Source organism: Hippopotamus amphibius, chromosome X (genome assembly GCF_030028045.1).
Source record: "Hippopotamus amphibius kiboko isolate mHipAmp2 chromosome X, mHipAmp2.hap2, whole genome shotgun sequence".
NCBI lineage: Eukaryota > Metazoa > Chordata > Mammalia > Artiodactyla > Hippopotamidae > Hippopotamus > Hippopotamus amphibius.
The window spans coordinates 5,978,149-5,999,777 of NC_080203.1; the positions used below are offsets into that span (position 1 = coordinate 5,978,149).

General features: G+C 46.6%; 1 protein-coding gene across 4 annotated transcripts in view; it reads right to left on the reverse strand.

The window, feature by feature from the left end:
- Positions 1 to 21,629, reverse strand: part of MAMLD1 (mastermind like domain containing 1) — a 115,485-nt gene that overhangs the window by 55,421 nt on the left and 38,435 nt on the right. The gene's annotated exons all lie outside the window — the stretch shown is intronic.

The following is a 21,629-nucleotide window of genomic DNA, read 5'->3' on the forward strand; positions in this document are numbered from 1 at the left end:
TTCTCCCACTGAGTACAACTGAAACCTCTGGCCATTACATACAAAACAAGTATAAGAAGACCCTGAAAGGTCGAGAGAAGAAAGCGGACTTGATAGGGACCTTGGGACCTAAGGAACAACATGGTGGCGAGCTCCCTGGGTCTTCTTTTTGCCTCATAGATCCCAGAGCAGGACCTAAAGAAGCCAACAACCCAAAGTGCCAATGAACACAGACAAAAACACTCCAGCAAAAGCCCGCTCTCTTTAGCCGAAGGATCAGGAAAGGCGCAGCCTCCCAGGACAGAAAACTTTTATATCAGAACCACTCTAATTCAGCTAAACACTGCAGAGAAAAGGGTGGTCCCACCCAGCCCCAACAGCAAAGGCCAACTGGGGGCCTAGACTCCACTCCCACCGAGGAGTACTGAGTCATCTCTCCCTGTGCCTGCCAGGGTGGTGCTAGGGGAGGCCTCACAGAGAGTCAGGGCCTTTGCCCCTGCACAGTGGTAATGAGTTCACATCCCATCCCTCTCAGTGTCAGCGGAGATGACACGGGCACTAGTAATGAGGCACTCCTAGCCGTCCCAGCCAGGGTGGTATTAGTGGAAGCCCAGTGGGGAGCTGGAACTATTCCCACTGCCCAGCAGGAATGAGAAGCCCCAACCTCCTTGGTGTCAATGAAGGCTAAGAGGGGAACCTGGATTTCCACAGCCACATGGCAGAAATGAGACAGCGCTCCCATTTCCCTGCCAGAGCACTGTCAGAGGAAGTCAGCTATAACAGAAGAGCTAAATAAGTGCTGAAAAATATGCTTCAGGTATGGAAAAGGAATCAAGATATTCTCAGATGAAGGAAAACTAAAAGTATTTGTTAACAACAGACCTCTCCTAAGAGAATAACTAAGGGAAGTTCTCTAAACAGAAAGGAAATGATAAAAGAAGAAATTCTGGACATCATCAAGGAAGAAAGACCAATGGAAAGAGAAAAAATACAGGTAAATAGAGTAGACTTTCCTTTTCCTTTCAAGTTTCTAAATTATGTTTGGTGGTTGAAGCACCAATTATAACATTGCATGCCATGGTTCTAAATGTATGTGGAAGAAATATTTAACAATTACATTATAAACAGAGGCGGGTGGTAAAGGGGTGGAAAGAGAGGTAAGGTCTCTATACTTCACTCAAACTGGTAAAATGTTGACATCAGTAGACCCTTATAAGTGGTGTATGTATGATGTAATACCTAGAGCCACCAAGAGAAACGGTATACAAAAAGATACATGCAAAAACGTGAATCATCAAATGGAATTGAAAAATATTCAAGTCACCCACAGGAGGGCAGGAAAAACAAAATAGAGAAATGAAAATAGAGAGCAAACAGAAATTAAAAATAAATTGGCAGAATTAAGCACTAATATCAATAAGTACATTAAATGAAAATGATCTAAATACATCAATTAAAAGACAGAAATTGACAGAGTCAAAACATAACCCAACTATATGCTGTCTGCAAGATGCTCACCTCAAATATAATGACATGGGCATGTACAAAGTAGAAGGATGAAAAATATGCAAATGTTATTTTTAAAAAAAAGAGCAGGAGTGGCTCTAGTAATATCAGATAAAGTAACTTCAGAACAAGGAAAATTACCAGGCACAGAGACGGGCATTACATTATGGAAAGAGGGTCAATCTACCAAAAAGACAAAATAATCTTAAATCTGGATGCACCAAACAACAGAGCTACATGATATATGGAGCAAAAATTAGCATAACTGAAAGAAGAAATAGAGACATTTACATTTATAGTGAGACTTGAAGTTCCTCTCTCAATAACTGACAGAACAATTAGACAGAAAATCAGCAAGATATAGAAGAACTCAACACCACCACCATCTAATAGGATCTAACTGACATTTATAGAACACTCCAACAAGAAACAGGAAAATTTACATTCTTTTTAAGCACCCAAGAAATATATACCAAAAGATAGACATATTCTGGACTATAAAAACAATCCACAAAAATTTAAAAGAGTTGAAGTAATACATGATGGTTTAGCACACTGTGAACGTACTAATGCCACTGAATGGGTATGTGAATTTCACCTTTATTTAAAAAAGCAACACCACCAAATACTGGCAACAATGGGAGAAACTGGATTACTCACACATTGTTGGAGGAAATGAAAACTGGCACAGCCACTCTGGAAAACTGGCAGTTTCTTAAAAACTGAACATGCAAGTACTACACAACCCAGCAACTGCACTCCTGGGTATTCAGCCCAGAGGAATGAAGACTTGTATTCATACAAACATTTGCAAACAAGTGTTTATAGTAGCTTTATTCATGGTAGCTGCAAACCGGAAACAACCCAGAAATCTTTCAATGGACGAATGATTAAACAAACTGGTACCTGTATACCATGGTATACTACTCAGCAACAAAAAGACATGACTGCTGATATAATGACCTGGATGAATCTGCAGAGGATTATGCTGGGTGAAAAAAAGAAAGGCAAACCCCCAAACTTACATTCTTGTGTGATTCCATTTATACGACATTCTTAAAATGACAAAACTATAGAAACGGACTGATGACACGTTGCCAAGGAGTAAGAAGGGGGTTGGTGTGTGAAGGAAGTGGATGTGTCCATAAATGGGCAGAATGAGGGATGCCTGTGGAGATGGAGATGCTCCGTACCTTGCCTGTACCCATGTCAGCATCCTGGTTGTGATACTGCACTAGAGTTTTGCAAGATGTTATCATTAGGCGAAGCTGGCTTAAGGGCACATGGGATCTATTGCATTACTTCTTACACCTGCATGTGAATCTACAATTACTGCAAAACTGCAAATTCAATTAAAATCATAGGATCATATTATTTGATGCAGAAAAAGCACTTCACAAATTCAACACCCATTCATGATGAAAACTCTCAGAAAACCAGGACTAGAGGGGAACTTCCTCAACTTGACAAAGAGCATCTACAATATATCTACAGCCAACATCACACTTAATGATTAAAGACTGAATGCTTTTCCTCCAAGATTGCTAACAAGGCAAGGATATGTGCTCTTGTCACTGCTTGTATCAGACCAATATATTGTACATCTTAAACTTACACCATGGCCTGTGTCAAACATATCTCAATAAAACAAAAAGCAATAAAACAAAAACACAGTACTGGAAGTTCTAGGTAGTTCATTAAGGCAAGAGAATGAAATAAAAGGCACACATAATAGAAGTAAAACGTTTTATTTGCAGGTGATATGGTTGTCTACACGAAAATCTTAAAAAAAATTTACAAAGTAACTCCTAGAACTAATAAATAAGTTCATGAAGGTCTCAGGATACAAGATCAACATATAAAAATCAATTGCACTTATAAATACCAGCAATGAACACACGGGCACCGGAATTACAAATATGATACCATTTACTAGCGCTCAAAACTTCTTAGCTGAAAATCAAGCAAAACACATACAGAACTTGTATGCTAAAAGCTATGCAATGCTGACACTTCCCTGGTGGCACAGTGGTTAAGAGTCTGCCTGCCGATACAGGGGACACGCGTTCGATCCCTGGCCCTGGAAGATCCCACATGCCATGGAACGGCTGAACCCGTGTGCCGCAACTACTGAAGCCCACGTGCCCAGAGCCCAAGCTCTGCAGTAAGAGAAGCCACCGCACTGAGAAGCCCTTGCGTCGCCATGAAGAGTAGCCCCCGCTCGCCACAACTAGAGAAAAACCCGTGTGCAGCAACGAAGACCCAATGCAGCCAAAAAAACAAACAAACAAAAAACAAAAACTATGCAACACTAATGAAAGATCAAAGATGATCTAAATGAATGGAGGGATATTCCGTGTTCACAGAATGAAAGGCTCAACACTGTAAAGAGCTCCGTTTTTCTCAAATGCATATATACAGCTGTAACCAATTCCTATCAAAATCCCAGCACAATGTTTTGTACATATAGACAAAATTATTCTAAAATATATATGGACATGCAAAGGAAGCAGAAGAGCTGAAACAATTTTGACAAAGAAGCGTCAACTCGAAGGAATCAGCCTACTCGGATTCAAGACTTATTACATGACTGCATCAAACAAGAGAGCGTGGTGCTGGCAGAAGGAGAGACACATAGACTACTGGAACAGAACAGAGGTTCCAGAAATAGACCCACCCAAATACGCCCAACTGATTTTTGACAAAAATGCAAAAGCAATTCAGTGCAGGAAATGGTAGCATTTTTAACACATGGTTCTGGAACAATTGAACACTGATAGGCAAAAAGTGAACTTCAAACTCAACCTCATACCTTACTCAAAAATTAATTCAAAATGGACCATAGAGTTAAATGTAAGATGTAAAATTACACAAGCTTTAGAAAAAGGTAGGAGAAAATCTTTGGGATGCAGAGCTAGGCAAAAAGTTCTTTCTTAGTCTTGATAGCAAAAGCGTGACTCAAAAAAGGAAATATTGATAAGTTAGACCTTATTGAAAGTAAAATCTTTTGCTGTGTGAAAGACCCTGTGAATAGGATGAAAAACTCGACTAGGAAAAAATGTCAGCAAACCTCCTATCTGATAAAGGACTAGTATCTAGAATATATAAAGAATCTCAAAAGCTCAACAGTAGGAAAACAAACTACCCAATTAGAAAACAGGAAAAAGACATGAAAAGAAAAGACAGTCATTCCGCTGAAGAGTTTCTATGGAAGGCAAGTAAGCACATACAAAGATGTTCAATATTATTAACCATTAGAGAACTGCAAATTAAAACGACAATGAGATACCACTACCTACTTACCAGAATGGCTGCGAGAAAGAGTAATGGCAACACCAAAAGCTGGAGAGAATGTGCAGAAACTGGACCACTCACTGCTGGTGGGAAATGTAAAACTAGCCATGCAGCTATCAGATGACACGGTACTTGCACTCTAGGGCCTTTATTCCAGAGAGATGAAAATTTATGTCCACACAAAAACCTGTAACAATATCAATTTTCTGGTTTTGATATCATACAACTGTTATATAAGATGTAACCATCCAGGGCCTCTTTGTACCCTGTTTGAGACTTCCAGTGAATCTGTAATTATTTCCAAATAAGAAGCTAATTGCTATTCAAAACAGATTTCAGTGTCCAGATCCAGGGGGACACTGATTCTTCTTATTGTTCCTGGGACATGTCCTAAGTAGCACTCTTTTTTCAAGCAATGTACAGAAGTTTGCACAGACCTTTTTATTCTTGAAAATACAGTCCCATCTGAATCTTTCTTGAGTGTTTCAGGGGCCAAGCCCAAGGCCTCAGTTGTGACCACACTCAAATACTAGGGTCTAGAGACACCCCAACGAGGACAAAACATCATATAATATACAATGCATCCAAATAAAAATGGAAAAAGACCACGTTTACTGCTGGAGCATCACTAACTCCCTGGCCCAGGATCTCGAGCCTGTGTGGGGGACGGAGGCCCAGATCTGATTTCAGTGCTGTCAACACAAAACCTACCCATATCAAACAAGCTACCCATGTAGCTCTAAGGTAAAAAGGGCAAAATTAAAAAAAACAAATGCCGCTTTGACTCTTAAAGACTCCACTCTACTGATTTCTTCCCCACCCCTTCGTGATTCCCAGCAGCCAATGCAGACAGGACAGGTGGGGGTAGCGGCCAGAGCATCATGGATAAAGGCCCGATGCTCTGGTCTGCAGGGGCAGCCTACCGACTCAGCGCCGCTTGGGTACTGGCTGGGCCCAGAGCTGGAGAGCGTGGCCAACAGAGGAAACGCAGGTGAGAGTTCCCTGCCTGGAAATTGACTTTGTTTGGTCCAAGTCAGAAGGGGTCTCTGGCGGTCAGCACCCCAGCCTCTCTGGCCACGATCTCATTTCCTCTTTCCCTCGAGATGAATCTGGGCCTGGGAAACAGCCCTTGGGCAGACCTTCCTGCCACGGCTACCTTTCCACCCCAGGGCCTGCTTGGGGTCCTTCTCCTCTGGCAACATCCACGAACACCTGTACAGGAAGCCTATGCCCCCCATAAAAAGAAATCAATCCTCGGCAATGTCTCTCAACCACGTAGCAAAACCCACGGCTACGGAGGAACCCCGAAATCATCTGTCACACACACTGGGTTTCACCCTCAGAAATCCATGTGAAATCAGTTTTCTATAACCATGCCGGCTTTAATACAGAAAGAAAATGCACCCCCCCACCCCCCACCATCGTCAAGTAAGTCAACGGTCCAGGGAGCGGCTTTGCTCTGGGGCTCTGTAGCCTGTTTCTGTCGGGAGTGGGGTGGGGCGGGAGGTGTACTCACACCGCAGGTTCAGAGCCGAGGCCCGCGGCAGTCTCTCTTTTCCCCTCAGCGTGGACTCTGAGGGCCCCCGAGGGCCCCCGGGGTGATCACCAACTCACTTCTCTTCGTCTTAGCCAATGCCTCTAGTACTGGACCTCTTGCTGCCCAGACCTGTGGGCTCTGCCAGATGCCTGATGTCCAGTCAAGGTGCCAGGTGGGGGTCATACCTGCCTTGTCGCCCCCTGACTCCAGGTATGACAGAGGAAGGCAATGAAGACCCAAATCAGAGGCACTTGGCAAGGAGGCAAGGCGAGCGTGAGGATGGAGCAACCCAGAAGGACTGACATCTCTCCAAGTGCAAAAGAGTCCCAGTTCCCCGCCCCCCAAGGAACTAAGGCGCAGAAAGAGCCTTGGGATTCAGACTGGAAGGTATAAAGGTGAGCTGCACTGCGAAGCCAAACTGAGTGCCTACTTCTGAGCTGCGCCCCGAGCTGGATCCCCGAGGGCGTCCCTCATCTTAGTTGCTTCTTCCTCTGTGCTCCCCGGATGGGGTGAGGAGATGGGCCCTGCTCAGCCATTCCCAAAGAGATCTCTGAGACCAGGACGTCCCACCCCAGGTCTATGGCTTGTTGGGCGTACTTTTGGTTGGGATAGAAGACATTGGATCTTAGAGTCCTCGCTTTTTCAAGGGTGAAATTTAGCTTCCAAACTAAAGACAAAGTGAAAAAACCTCTGGACTCCAAATGGGCTTACAGAGGAACGGAACGCATCTCGTCGTGTGGCCGTAATGTGGATGGCAAAATAATTCAAATCTGTCTTCGGACATGTACACTGGTGTGAACGTTGAATTCTGCACCCCCCATTCATATACTGAAGTCCTAACCTCCAGTATTTTGGAAGGTGACCTTATTTGGAGATAGGGTCATTGCAGATGTGACTGGTTAAGATGAGGTCATACTGGAGTAGGGTGAGCCCCTAATTTGGTATGGTGGGTGTCCTTATAAAAAGGGAAACTTTGGACACACAGGCACACACACAGGCAGAGGCCACGTGAAGACTGGAGTTGTGCTGTCACGAGCCCAGGAAGCAGCACGCACTAGAAGAACGCTGGAAGGGATCCTTCTGTGGCACCTTCGGAGGGACTGTGGTCCTCCGGACACCTTGATCTCAGGTGTCTACCCTCTAGGACTGTGAGAAAATGGTTGCCTGTGGTTTAAGCCACCGTCTGTGGAACTTTGTTACGGCAGCCCTAGCAAACTCATACACTGAGGATAAAAACCTTTCTACAGGGAAGGCGTGGATGCCAGTGAGGGCTGGCCTGTGTCCACAGCTGAGGGGACTCCCTTGGGGAGCTTTGGGGGGGCTTGCTTACTCTTCAGTGGTGAAGGATCTTCTCTCGTTTGGATGCCTAAGAGCTGGAGCGTTCTGAGCCCAGGGCCATCTTTGGCTCTCAGCACTCAGAGAACTCCCTGTTCTGGACCCTGATCACTCTGCCTGCCCCATGAACCTGCAGCCAGTGATCATCCAATCCTGGGCGGCTCTGAACCGGAGCACCCAGCACAGGGCTCTGCTCATGGCAAATGCATCACTTGTAGACAAACTTGTAGACAAAACTGGGATGCGGGGCCACGTGGAAAGTGAGAGGAAGCAATGGGAAGGAGGTACCTCCAGTGAAGAGTCACAGGGCTTGATGGCGCACTGATACAGGCCAGCAGGCTAAGGCCACTGGTCCCCTCCAGACCTCCAGCAGAGAATGCTGTGTGCGGAATAGATCCAGCAGCCCACTGCCGTCAATCACGGCCACTTTGGGCTCTAATCGCAGCAGATGATCCCGCTCTAAAAGGAACTGCCGCTGCTGCTAATTCCGATCTGCCACGAGCAAAACTGGTGTGAAGCTAGATGCCCTGGCCCAGCAGGAGCCGGTTTCGGGAGACGCAGACAGAACCCAGTCTGGAGACAGGCGGGTTGAGGTGAAGAAGGCCGGCCTTCTAGATGTTAGGAGAGTCAGGGCTTCGGAGCCCAAGGACAGGCCCTGAAACAGGACGGCTGGCTTCTCAGTCATGAGTTTTGGGGCTCTGGGAAAGCTGCTTAACCTTGAAGAGTCAGTTTCTTTATGTGTAAGACACAAAGTTCTGTACAGAAATGTTAACAGCTACCACTGAGTGTGAATGGATTCCAGCTTGGGTGGTGGCTGGTCTAGAACCGTCTGAAGGAGTCCCTCAGCCTAGAGCCTTGGTGACTCACTGGGTTGGAGCCCATGTGTCCTCAGGAATGTGTAACATGTTGTTCAATATTTCTGCTCTGACAACAGCCGAGAGCCGCAAGGCATATAATTATAGCCTTATGTTAATAAATACATCAGTATTCTAAAACACCAGTTTTCATTTTGAAAAGTTGACTCGAAAAAGCCCAAAGTGATGTGGAGAAATTGGAACTCTCACATATTGCTGGTGGGAATGTAAAATGGTGCAGCCATTGTGGGAAACAGCTTAGCGGTTCCAGAATAAGTTAAACATAGAAGAGCCACACAAGCCAGCAATTCCACTCTTGGGCACACATCCAAGACACACGAAAACAAGTCTACACCAAAGCTCGTACGTGAATGTTCACAGCAGCACTATTCATGATAGCAAAGAGGTGGAAACAACCCAAATGTCCATCAACTGGTGACTGGATAAGCAAAATGTGGTCTCTCCAGACAATGGTGTATCAGTCAGTCATAAAAAGGCATGAAGTACCAGTACATGCTAGAACGTGCATGAACCCTGACAACATCACACCAAGTGAAAGATGCCAGGCATGAAAGACCACACAATGTATGATTCCATTTATATGAAATGTCCAGAATAGACAAGTCAAAACAGTAAAACACACTGAATTCTATACTTTCAAAGAGTAAATTAGGTATGTAAATTATATACTAATTAAGCTTTTTTAACCAAGCCCAAATTATTATCACTCCTTACTTTAACTTGGGGTTTTAGAAAGTTGTTCCTTTTAGAGAAAGGATGGAGCAACATCTTTTAAGTTTGGGGAGAAAAAAAAGTTTATATCTTGCACTCTTAGCAGGACTAGCTCCTTTGGAAACGGGGTGTCAACAGGACTTCTCTCCCCTTAATGACACAGTGGTGCGGTGACCTTTCCCTAGTGACCCATGTCATCTGTAAACAATTTACAATTTGGTATGGAAATAATACCTTAAGATCTGGTTGATTCAAATTTTGACATCGCTGCTGCCGCTGCTGCGGACCTCCCAAACCTCCCTCCTTTGGGATTGGGGATGTCATGCCACCGAGATTACAAATGCCTGTCCACCACACACACCCTTGAACATCCTGTGCCACTCGGGGCTGGGGCCTCCGGGCAAGTACAAACGTTCCCTGCTCCCACACAGTGAGCTCCGATAGCAGAATCCTGCTTCAAGGAGCCAAGACTTGTACGAACCAACAAATCAGCTGGGATCACTGAGTTTCCAGCTGGCCCTGCCCGGAAACGGACTTGACTCTAAGACCAAGAGGCACACAGTGTCCATCCATGATGTCAAGCAAAGAACAGAGTTTTCTGGAACTTGGGGACACCCAGAAATGAGGGCAGACTGAGACAGTCTTACAGCAGAGATAACAGTGCTGATCTTGTCACGCGATCGACTGCGGCAGAAACAGCCTGCAAGGTGACGTGAGGCCAAGTTTTGTCAACACCTCATTTCTCACTGGACTTGTTCTGCATCATCTTCTCCTGTTCCAGACATTATGCGCTTTGAAAACTGGAAGAGCCCTGGGATTTAAAGTGGTAGTCCAGAAGGGCCCTCTAGGTGCTGGCTCTCCTGTGTGCTGAATGCCCAGGAGCTGACTTCCCCTAAGCTTTCCCACGGCTGATCACCAAAGTTGGGGTTGTGCTGGGGGGGAGTGGGTGCCAGGAAACTGTCCCACCGTTCTCTGCAGGGCCAAACCATGCCACTCATATGTTGCTACACACAGACACAGATGCACACAGTCACACATGTACACACAAACGCACATGCAAACAGACACACGGATGCAACCGTGCACACAGACACACAAAGACAGACACAGACATGCGTACAGACACACAAAAACAGAGGCACACATAGTCACACACAAGCATGCAGACAGATGCACACAGGCACACAAAAATAGACACAGACAGAGAACCTCTCTCGTGTGCTCCCCGCCCCCGTCTCTTTCTCTCTCTGTCCTAGAAAGTACACAAGCACTAGAGGCCCAGGGGGAAAGGCTCCCTCTCTAAGCAGGGGATGTGCCCATCAGTCCCAGTGGGCGCCAGGCCCCACTGCCTTGCCATCCAGCCATGTTTCTGTGCAGCAGCCCTCGGGCCACTCTGGCATCGCCAGCAGAAGGGAGAGAACTGCAGCTGCTCGCCTCCCTCCCCACCCCTGCTCACCCCTTGGCCATGGCCTTGAAGGCAGATATGCAAGCAAGATTCTTTTCCCTTCGAAATGATTTTTTGAACAACGCTGTCCCTAGACTTATCATACAAGAATAACTGGAGATGCTGAGCTAGGGAGGAAGTGGTTTGTTTTTGTAGCAATTTCAGCAGGCAATAGCTTCACTGTGTAGAAACAGCTTATCAACATGTGCCACTCAGGCCCTGATGCCAGCTGTCACAGCAGGCCGAAGCAGGCAAGTGAAGGTTTGCAAAAGTGTTTGTGGCTGGTGACCTAGGAGAAATCGTGGGCGGAACACCAGAGCCAGGAGACCTGGGTTCCACTTCTATCTTAAACAAATCACTGACTCTGACCCTCAGATTCCTCGTCTGCAAAGCGGGGCTGATGCCCTTTGCTCTTCGCCTTTCACGTGTACTGTGTGAGGGTCAGATGAGAACTTGAACCTGCAAGTCCCTGGAACAGAAGCTCAGGGGGAAGGTGGCCTCTTTCTGCACCTCTGAGCAACTGAACTGAATGGAAGCAGTCCCTTTTGTCCCTTGCCCCTTTATGGTGACGCTTGGTTAGAGTCCTAGAATGTCAATTTTGGGAGGAAAACTAGAGATAATAAGGTAACCCCTCTCTTGAACAGAGAGGCAAATCAAGGCACAGACGGGTCCAGGACTGCAAGGAACAATGTGCAGGGAGAGCTGACACTACGCGTCAGGTCCACTGACTTCTGAGTCAGGACATGACTGCGGTGGGCTGGACGGGGGACAGACACCCCATCTAATGTTCCCTTGGGTCCACGTTCCAGAAGGTACTGAGCCAAGAAGCCTAAGAAATCCCCGAGGCCACCTCCCAGGCCATCCAGTGACCCCCACCTCTCTTCAAATTGTCGGCAGCACTCAGGTCACAGCCTCTCACCGCTTCACCTCTCCGGGGTTCACTTTCTTGCAATAGACAAAAGAGTCTGGCCTGGAGGACCCTAGGAGCCTTGCCAGCTGGCACCACCTAGATGGTCATCCACCTACATGACCCCCCAGCCAGAGTGTACACACTTCCTTTCAGTGGCTGCTGCAAAGACCCTCGACGGCCTCCAGATTCCTAGTGTGGCTGGGCAGAGTTTGGGGTCCCCTCTTTCCACATTCAACCAAACACGCATGTGCCCCCCACTCCCAGATTCTAAAAAAGGCCATCTGGGGATCAGAGCCCTGGATCACGAACTAGGATAAGGGCTCAAGAATTCACCAACCTCAGAGTCCAGAGCACTCTACAAATAAAGTGGGAGGAAACAAGGAAGGCACTTGTCACCTGGCATTGCAAGCGGGTGTCCCCAGAGGTCTGTACCCATGATCTAGCCTTGTGTGTCCATCCACACTGTGGTGGGTCCGACTGAGAAAATCACCTAAGAAGGCGTGTCGGGGGAGGGGAGGGTACGCAACAAGTGGCCCAAAGAAGCAGTGAGTTAAAAGAAGAAAAGAGCCATTAAAAAAAAAAAAGACTATTAGGCTCCAAAAGATTTGTGAAGAGTTCCTGTTTAAATTGTCTTCCTGAATGCATTCCACTCTCCAGATGGATTTTGAATAATAAGAAAAACCCTAGTGCTGCACTTAGAGACTTCATGTGAAATCCCATTTGATGGGAGGAAATGTGCTTTCAGTACTTATTATGACGCAATAAATTCTCTCCATTCTTGGAACTGCTTCTCTGCAAATATTTTAGATATTATTTCACAAATGAAAGAAAACAGTCAAGGCTGCTACCATCAGCTTTGGAGGAAACAATCTAATTTTCAAGATATTTATCTATCGCAAGTTGGCAACAATAGCCCTAGTTACTCAAGAAAGTGGGAAAATGGCTGTGTGTCTCAGAAATGGTCCCCAGACACTTCCCTTCGAGAACACAGTCAACAAAATGCACAGAAGCAGGCATTAAAGACGAATGCAATTTAACAGGCAGCCCTTCAGCTGCACGGCAAGATAAACAGACAAGAGCAATGTTATACAGACGGCCCGATTCTGGCTTCTAGAAGAGCTAGACGAGAATACTGACATGAATGCTTTTGGTAGGCTGCTCGGGTTGATAGCAAGAGCGCATTTCCACAGTTCAAACTACACAAGTTGATTTTTATGGCCGGTCCTATGCCCACTGAGCCTATTTATCAAGCAAAAACTACTCCAACCCGTAAGCCCAAATGCTAATAACAGGGCAAATGAGACTTTTTTGCTTGATCAAAAGTGTCTTCCCTGAGTCAGAAAAAACAATGCCGTTTTGAGCTTAAAACCGGGGGTTACAAGGGCAGTGTGCTAGTTTACCAGGAGGAAGAAGGTTCACGAAAACGACCCAAGTCCTGCTTCAGGCCAGCTCTGTGCACCTGATGAGGAAGCCAGGAAGCACGAAGTTTTGGTTTCTCCTTGATTTTATCCACCGTATTCCTTCTAGACTGAGTTCTTCGAAATCCAAATCAAGACCACCTCCACAATTTCAGCTCTAATTCCTCCAAGGATAAATATCTAACTCCATTGTGGGTCAAATACAAATGTATAATATTTCTGTGGTTTAAGGTTCCAACAGCCAAAGCTTAAAAGGCATATTACCAAGACCATTACAGACCCACAGAGCTCGAGACTCTTTGATGGAGTATCACCCATTCCCGATCCTCAAATGTGCACAGAGTTGATGTGGAATTCAGAAACGCTCCAAACACTTCTGTGCCAAGACTTTGCAGTTCATTCCTCCAATCGGCCATGCCGATTGACGAATCATAGTGATTCATCCCTCCTCTTTTTCCGTATACTGAGCAAGTATGAGGGAGTCGTAGGGAAGGTATAAGAAAAGAGACAAACTTTTCATTTTGTATTGCAGCCAGGTTTAGGGTTGGTAAAGTCCTTTTACCTCTATAACCTTGGTGCATCCGAAAGGTACAATTTGAATAAAGCTAATTTTTTTTAATGGTTAAGAAGCCTCCGGTGGTTCATGAAATTCATTTCATATTCATGTAAGAAATTGCTTTTTATGAGAGAGGATCTTTGCTGATTTTCCCTTGGGCACCGCAAGTTGAAGGAGGTGGCCCCCACATCTGTAAAGGCCCATAGGGTCTCTCTATCCATTAAAGTGTTTTCTAACTCTCAAAGCATTTGTCACTATACTCAGAAGAATCGGAAGGAAATGAGCGCAAGGCTTGGTATTTGGTCTGTGGCAGGCACTCACTACAAAGCTCTGAAGTTGGAATCAGGATCCCTGGGTTCAAGTCCCAGCTTGGGGAGGTCACTGGCCTGTAATCTGGAATCTGCTCATCACCCTGTCTTTCCCCAGCTTGACGACCTCTGCTTGTCTATATCGCTGGATGGGAACTGGGGAGCGCCAGGCTCCAGGGGCGGCCACAGAGGCCCCTGCACCTTCACGCCCAGTGGGCCATGGCAGACGCTGCAGCCTGAGGCCATGGTCACCCTGACAGGAGGCCCAGCTCACTGCTGAATCACGATCATGGTCAACTAGAAGCCCCCAGTTTTTTTCTCAAGCCACGGTTCCCCCATCCTAGTCTTGAGGAGATGGATTCAGGACCCAAATATAGGACCTTGCCATTTGTCCCTGTTCAGTCTCCCATGACAATCTTGAGCTCGTCAAGATCTCTTTGGATTCTAATTTCACACTACGGAGAATTCATAACCCTCTGCAACTATGTCAGGGCCAAATCTGGTAAGAGCAATTTCTCTAGTCTCACCCAGATCACTGAGAAAAAGCGAAGCAGGCCAGAAGGAATTTGCCTTGAGACCTCCCTCTCTAAGGGGGGACGGGACACGAATCCATGATACATGGCCTTTGGGTTCAGTCCTTTCATTGGTTACACAATCACGTAACTGGGCTGCTAACGAGGATTTCACAACCGCTGCTGCCAAATGCTTTGCTGTTCTCTGCCCTACCTGCCCACGGAGCTCCTCTGGCAGAAAAGAAAATTCTAACCCAACGCGCTGCTCCTGTGAGCCTGTGGTGGGTCTGAGGGAGCCCTACTCCTTCTGCTTTCATTTCAGACCCACTTTTTGCTGGCTTCCTTGTCTAACCACCCACTCGCTTGCGATTGCTCTAAGAGCATGTTCTACAATTTCCCCAGGGAGCCACAGCAGGCTACTAGAAGCACATAAAATACCCAGTTTAAGGAATTTCGTTTCTGGAAATGTGGAAGTAGCTGCCCATCTGGTGGTTTATGGTTCTTTTCGGCAGTTCTGCGTGATCCTGGAACGCTTACCCCCCGTTGGTGCCCAGGCCTGTCATTCACCCTGGCTCTCTGTGACCAGGTGGCCTCCCAAACCCCTTCAGCCATCACTGTCTTCTAGTCTAGCTGAACCGTCTCACCAGCCAATCCATCACTCCCAGGTTGCAGGGCATTCTCCTCTACGAAGAAGCCTCAAGTTCTTCTCCCAGGAGCCTGGTTTCTCCTGTGGGATGAGTCTCTTCAGCAGCCGGGACTCCCTGCGTGTGGGGTCTCTGCAGCTCCTTCTCTCTCTCCGGTCACATCTCCGCTCTGACTCGGATGCATCTTGGCTGCTTCCGTCCGATGTTGCTGCCCCTTCAAACGGTCTGGAGCTTTGAGCTTACAGCTGGTTGTTTCTTGCTCGTGGAACAGGGTTTCTTCCCATCTTCCCTGTCTCATGCCTCTCTCCACGTTCCTAACTCTATCTTCTGTCTTCAGAACAGTGTTTCTGGGTAACGGGGGGAGGGGAGAGCCGCTCCTCCATAACAAACTCCAAAGTGTCAGTGCAGGCTTATGATGGCTTGCCCTGGGCTCAAAGCCGCCCAGTGAGTGTGAATCGCTGCATTTCCAAAACAACGGGCAAGCGATGCTTACACAGAAGGGAGGGATCTGAGAAATACTGTGCAAGAGAAGCCAAGCAGGAGCAAGGGAACAAAGAGATATCTTAGATGATTTCTCAAGATACCTGAATAAGTGGGAGAGGTGATCTGATCATCTGCAGTAACTAGAAAGAAGATGTGGTCTATGTATACACTGGAATACTACTCAGCCATAAAAAAGAATAAAATAATGCCATTTGCAGCAACATGGATGGACCTAGAGATTGTCATACTAAGTAAAGTAAGTCAGAAAGAGAAACACAAATACCATATGATATCACTTATATGTGGCATCTAATAAAAAATGCCACAAATGAACTTATTTACAAAGCAGAAACAGACTCACAGCCGTAAAAACAAACTTACGGTTACCAAAGGGGAAAAAGGGAGGAAGGATAAATTAGGAGTTTGGGATTAACAGTATACACACTACTATGTATAAAATAGATAACCCACAAGGATCTACTGTGTAGCACAGGGAACTATACTCAGTGTTTTTTAATGATCTATAATGGAAAAGAATATGAACAAGGATATATATGTGTGTGTGTGTGTGTGCGCGCGTGCGTATGAAACTGAGTCACTTTGCTGTACACCAGAATCTAAAACAACATTGTGAGCCAATAAAAAATTAAAAAAGAAAAAAGAAAGCTAGGGACCAGTAAGTGCACACCTCAAGAATTCCACAGTTGGGTTTGTGATGCCTGAAGCAGCCAAAGGAGTGTGGCAACTGGAATGAAATGAATAGTATTTACTTCAATTAAAACCAAACTTTTCAAAAGACAAACAAACAACAACAAACAAACAAACTTTTCAGGCTATTTATGAGAGAGGGCGAGAGAAGGAAAAGTGGCTGTGAGATCAAATTAGTGGGGGAGGTTGTCGCAGCTCCATACGGACCTGAGGCAAAGCCCACCTGCCTAGGCCACAGCCACTGGGTTGGGCTCTAATTGCCAACAAGCTACACAGCTGGGCCGGGGAGGGACTGGCCACAGGACACAAAGGGCTGCAGACTGGCAGGGAGCTGGCCAAGAAGGACGGGCCACCTTGAAGGATTCAGGAAGCAGAGAGGTTGTGGGCACAGTGTTAGGACGGGAGAGAGCTTCACATGTTTCCCAGTGAACCATGCGATTTTCTTTTCTTCACACTCAGGGTTGTTCTGAGGTGTTCTGATGTCGGGTCATGGGCCTCAGGGTCACACAAAATAGCATCCCAGGGCTGCTGATTTGCTGACTCGTTAATTCCTCCTCCTCACGAGTGATTATGCTTCCTTCTATGAGAATCTGTATGGCCACACTAACACCATACTAGCTTTTGAATATTTTTTTGCGGTCATTTTCAATCCTTGACTTTTAATATGGTTCTATATCACATGGTTTTAATGACTAAATTTTGATTCCCTAAACCTGACTCAAAATAATGTGATGTGCAAAGCAAACAGGCCAGTTAAACAATGTGGATTCAGTTCACTGGTGGACCGCCTGCTTCTCCCGTCAGAAGTACAGTTTCTGCTCCCAGGGCTCTGACAGCTCCCGACAGCTGGCTTCCTGGGATCCAGGAAAGAAGGAGATGGGCCAGACAAAGCTACCTTGGCGGCAAAGGGTCCCACTGGGCAGGTCTGTAGGGCACGCTTGAGATCAGGGCGGTGTGGGATGTGGTGACAGGCTCCCAGGCACACTGACAGACAGCGTCTAGGCAGACTCTGGTCCAACTTGTTGCACACGACTCCCCTGCTTACCACAGCGGCCTCGGCTTGCGCTTCCCCACCTGGCTTGGAGGCCAAACCCAAGAGGCACTGTGTGCGCCAAAGGCTGAAATGGCCTTGCAGCTGGCAAGACTGCTCCTTGGCACAGGCAGTGGTGGCAACCAGCTCATCCAGCATGACAACGATCGACCGCCCATTCTCTGCAAAACCTGCTGCCCCAGCTTGGAACCCAGGGTGGCGGTGGCGGGTGGTCAGTGCTAATAAACTTTTGGGTGGGGAGAGGGGAGCTGGTGTGATCTGAGCTCGCACCTCAGAGCCTCCTCATCGTCCTGTGAAGCAAACAGGGCTGGGCTTTCTTCCCCGGGTGGGGGGCGGAGGGGGGGGTCTGGGCTGAGGAAGGGGAAGGGGGCACTGGCCAGGCCTGGTGACAACCAGCGAGCACGTGGCTGGCTCGGAGCTCCTTCCAGGGTGAAGGTGCTCACCCTCAGCAGGGAGGACCTAGGGCTGGGCCCTGCCCTGGGCCTTCCTTGAACGTGGTGGGGTCCAGACTTCAGCTTCTGCCCCATCCTGAGAGACGGTGCAGTAGCCGAGCAGTTACAGCATGGACTCTGGCGCCCAGTGGCCTAGGTTTGAATCATAGCTCTGCCATTCATTAGCTGTGTGGCTTTGGGGAAATTATTCAGCCTCTCTGTGCATCTGTTTCCCTATCTATAAAAGACATGACAGTAATAGCATCTGCCCAGTAGGGTTGTGGTGAAGATCAAGAGCATGATATCGCTAATGTGCTTGAAACAGTCGCTGATGCATGGGAAGCCCCAGCAAACATCAGCCAGCGGCACTGTCTTCCTCCAGGCCACCCTCCAGGTCCTGGCGGAGGGGAACCTGGCCGTGGTGGCCACAGCCGCTGGGTGGGGGGAAACATTGTCATGGTGCAGAGAGCCATGTTGACTCTTTTTCTGTCTGGTCTCTCCCTTCTAGAATACGAGCCCATGCTACCTGCCAGTCCCTAGAAGAGAGCCTGGCACAGGGCAGGTACACAGCGACCAATGATGAGCTGCGGTGGATGACCCTGAAAAGGGTGTCCACGTTCAAAAATTACTCACTTGGCTGCAAATACTTTGGGTGACAGAGAGCAAAAGAGACTGAAGCAGCCTCCAGACATTCTACTGGGACAGAACGATGAGCCGGCCTAGGACTCAGGAGGCTGGGCTTTGAAAGGTTTTGCGGCTCGCTTGCTGCAGGGCCTCAGCAGTCCCTGCCCCGTTCTGGGCCTCAGTGTCTTCTCTGCATGACAAACAATGTAAGGTGGGATCCTGCTCTGCACCCTCCAGGAAGTTCCTTTCCCATCAGGGCCCAGAACACACAAGGCACTAGGCAAGCAAGAGGGGAAGGAACACATCCAGTTCTGAGGCTTGGGCTCACTCCTGTCAAGTTCAAGGTCAGGCTCAATTTCTGACAGCCATATCCATACACAATTTCTATGTCAACTCTAGGAACCAATTTCTCTGGCTTACTTTATGAAATGTTTGTTTCCCTTCCCCCCAGTTCCTAAACGTGAGACATATTTAAAAAAGACATTTTGGAAAACAGGTACATTTTGACAGGAACAACTGAAAATTGCTACAGTTATAAACACACCTGGATACACACCACTGTTTAGTTTGCTTCTGAGAGCCACATATTCTTCTGCAGAGAGGCCGCTCAGCCGGCACTTCATGTGAGGTGCATGGACCAAGCCATCCCAGAGAAGAAGATGAGCCCGGACTCGTCAATTGGCTCGAATTCTTTTAGGTTGTTAACTTGACCACTTCTGCTTCCAGAAACCAGATCTCAGCAGCAATGGTCCCCCCATCCCTATCTCTTTGTCATCTTCGGGTAATCACGATATTAATGGCCAGTGTGGATGGTGGGGCTGGCTTATCTACCTGCTGCCAAGTGGCCAGCCAGAGGTATTATCCAATTCAATGGAGTTTTATCAAGAAGAAAAGTCAGAGACCGGAACTGGCGTAGAGACCACATAAGGCTGACTACCCAGCCAGGTAAGAGGTGGTGTGCCCTGGAGCACCAAACTGATGGTAGCCACATTCCATAAGAACGGATACGATTCACGAGAAACTGCATCCAGGTGGGGAAAGTGTCAGATCAACAGCTCAACAGGCCACCCAAAGTCTCTGCGGAGCTCCTCCAGGTCAGAAGGAGCTTTGCCACACGTTCCCTTTTGGAGCACCCCACAGCATCCCCACATGGGAGGCTGTCCGGTCTTCGCCAGAACTGGAGGGAGCTCATGACCCTACAGCACTCCTTTTCTGCCGGATTCCACATCTCCATAGTTCTAAGCTCTCCTGCCATCACGTGTTAGCACATTTCACAGGTGGAGAGCAGCATATACAAGTGGCTTATAGACGTGTGGCAAGCTAGCAGAGAAGCATCTGAAAACAGCTCATGCAACCAAATGCCAATGTTTGAGTAAACCACCACTCCAGGGCTGACGCTCCCCCCCCACCCCCAACTGGCCCTGCAAGTCTAGCTACTCAGTGCTTCCATTTGCAGACATAAACATCCACTTACAAGTTCCGAAAACACCGTCTAAGCCAACATTTTGGGCTCAAGGAATGCTAACAGGGCTGCATAATCAGGCAAGTCACTTTTCTGCTCCGTGCTGTTACAAAACGCTCTGGGAAGCATGCACTGGAATCTTACAGATGAAAGTTGACACAGAAGTAAGCTACCAGTACAAAGAAATTTTGAACTGTAAGTTAAAAAACAAAATTGCACTCTGCAGATAAAGAGAACAGAGAATTTTTCCCCTTATCTGAGAACAGATCCTTTTACAGAATTGCTGAAATGTAAGTAATTATCAAGAACTGAGAACATTCATCAAGAAAAACCTGTTCTTTCCTTGATCTAAAACTGTGTAGATGAAAGAACCAATAGACTGAAAATGAAATTAACTTGGGCCACAAGGAACATTTAGTTTTCTCCCCCCAAACCCATCTGATGTTTTACATTTTTTCCCAGATACAGTATAGGTTGTGCCACCATCATTATACTAAGAGTGGTCCCCCAGGCCCCTCACCCAAGTAGTGTGCTGGTAAATGGTGAACAAGCAGCTTTCCAGAAAAAATAAAAATAAAAAAAAGCTCCGATTAAAAGCTCTGTCACAGCACTTGATGATTTCTGTTGAAAATATTCTCAGTGTGGCTGATTTCGAGCTACCAACATGATATCAACCAGCTGGTAAATTTCCTGAAAGCAATTGGCTTTGGGGAGCCAATATGAGCCAGCTCTAGCACACCACTACCCCCTCCACTGTCTGTGTATCCTATGCCTTCTACTCTGGGACTGTGGAGATGGCAAGGAGATACCTTACCAAAGAATAATGGTCCACACGTGCTGCCTTTTGGTTGATAAATTCTTTCCATAATAATAATTATTTATATTTATATAATAATAATAACCTTTATGAAGGACCAACACAGTGCCAGGATGTTTGACAAGTATTAATCTCATTTAATCCTCGTGTCAACACCAGGAGGTAGGTCCTGTTATCATCCCTGTTTCACAGAGGAGAAAACTGATGTTCAGAGAGGTTCAGCAATTCACCCAAAGTCACACAGCTCATAATGGGGGAGCTAGGACTGGAATCTCAGTTCCCTGCTTGTGCTTTGGCAGCAAGAGGAAAGTGCAGTACAAGAGAAAGTTGTAAGGTCAACAGTTTGACTCGGCTGAGGAATCAGGGGAAAAAAATCCCACCTAATTAAATAGGTTTCAGTGTTGCCTTCGCAGGGGACTCTTAACGTAGGGCCCATGAACAGAATCCAGCGAGTCTGTAAACTCAAAAGGGGAAAAGAATGACATTTCTATGTTCACTAACCTGTAGCAGAAATTTAGCATTTCCTTCAATTATGAATGTTGGCAACAAACCACGGTAATATTTACAGAACCTGTGACTGTGTCGCCAGGAGAAATCAGAGATATTTTTATTTCACGTTACAGTCATAGCAGGAATCTCCAAATACCACTACTTTGAAGTTACAGTAATTATGAGACCTACTGCTAGATCTTATTTAATGTGCTAAGAAACATTTCTATAAATGTCACCAATTTGTTTTGTTAATAACTATTTTGATATTATTTTGATCCGACTGGTGTCCTTTGTGATACCATTGTTTTCTTTCACGTATTTTAAAACACTTTTTTTTTTTGACAAGGATCCATAAGTTTCACCAGAAAGCCAAGGACATCCATAGCACAAAAAGGGTTAAGAATCCCAGGTTTTAAGAGGAATTTCACTAGCACCCAGTATTAAGCATCTTCCCTCCCAAGTTTGAGAACCAGCTTGGCCCCAATGAGCTCAGAAACCACCCATCACAATTGCTGTAAGGATCCTATTACCT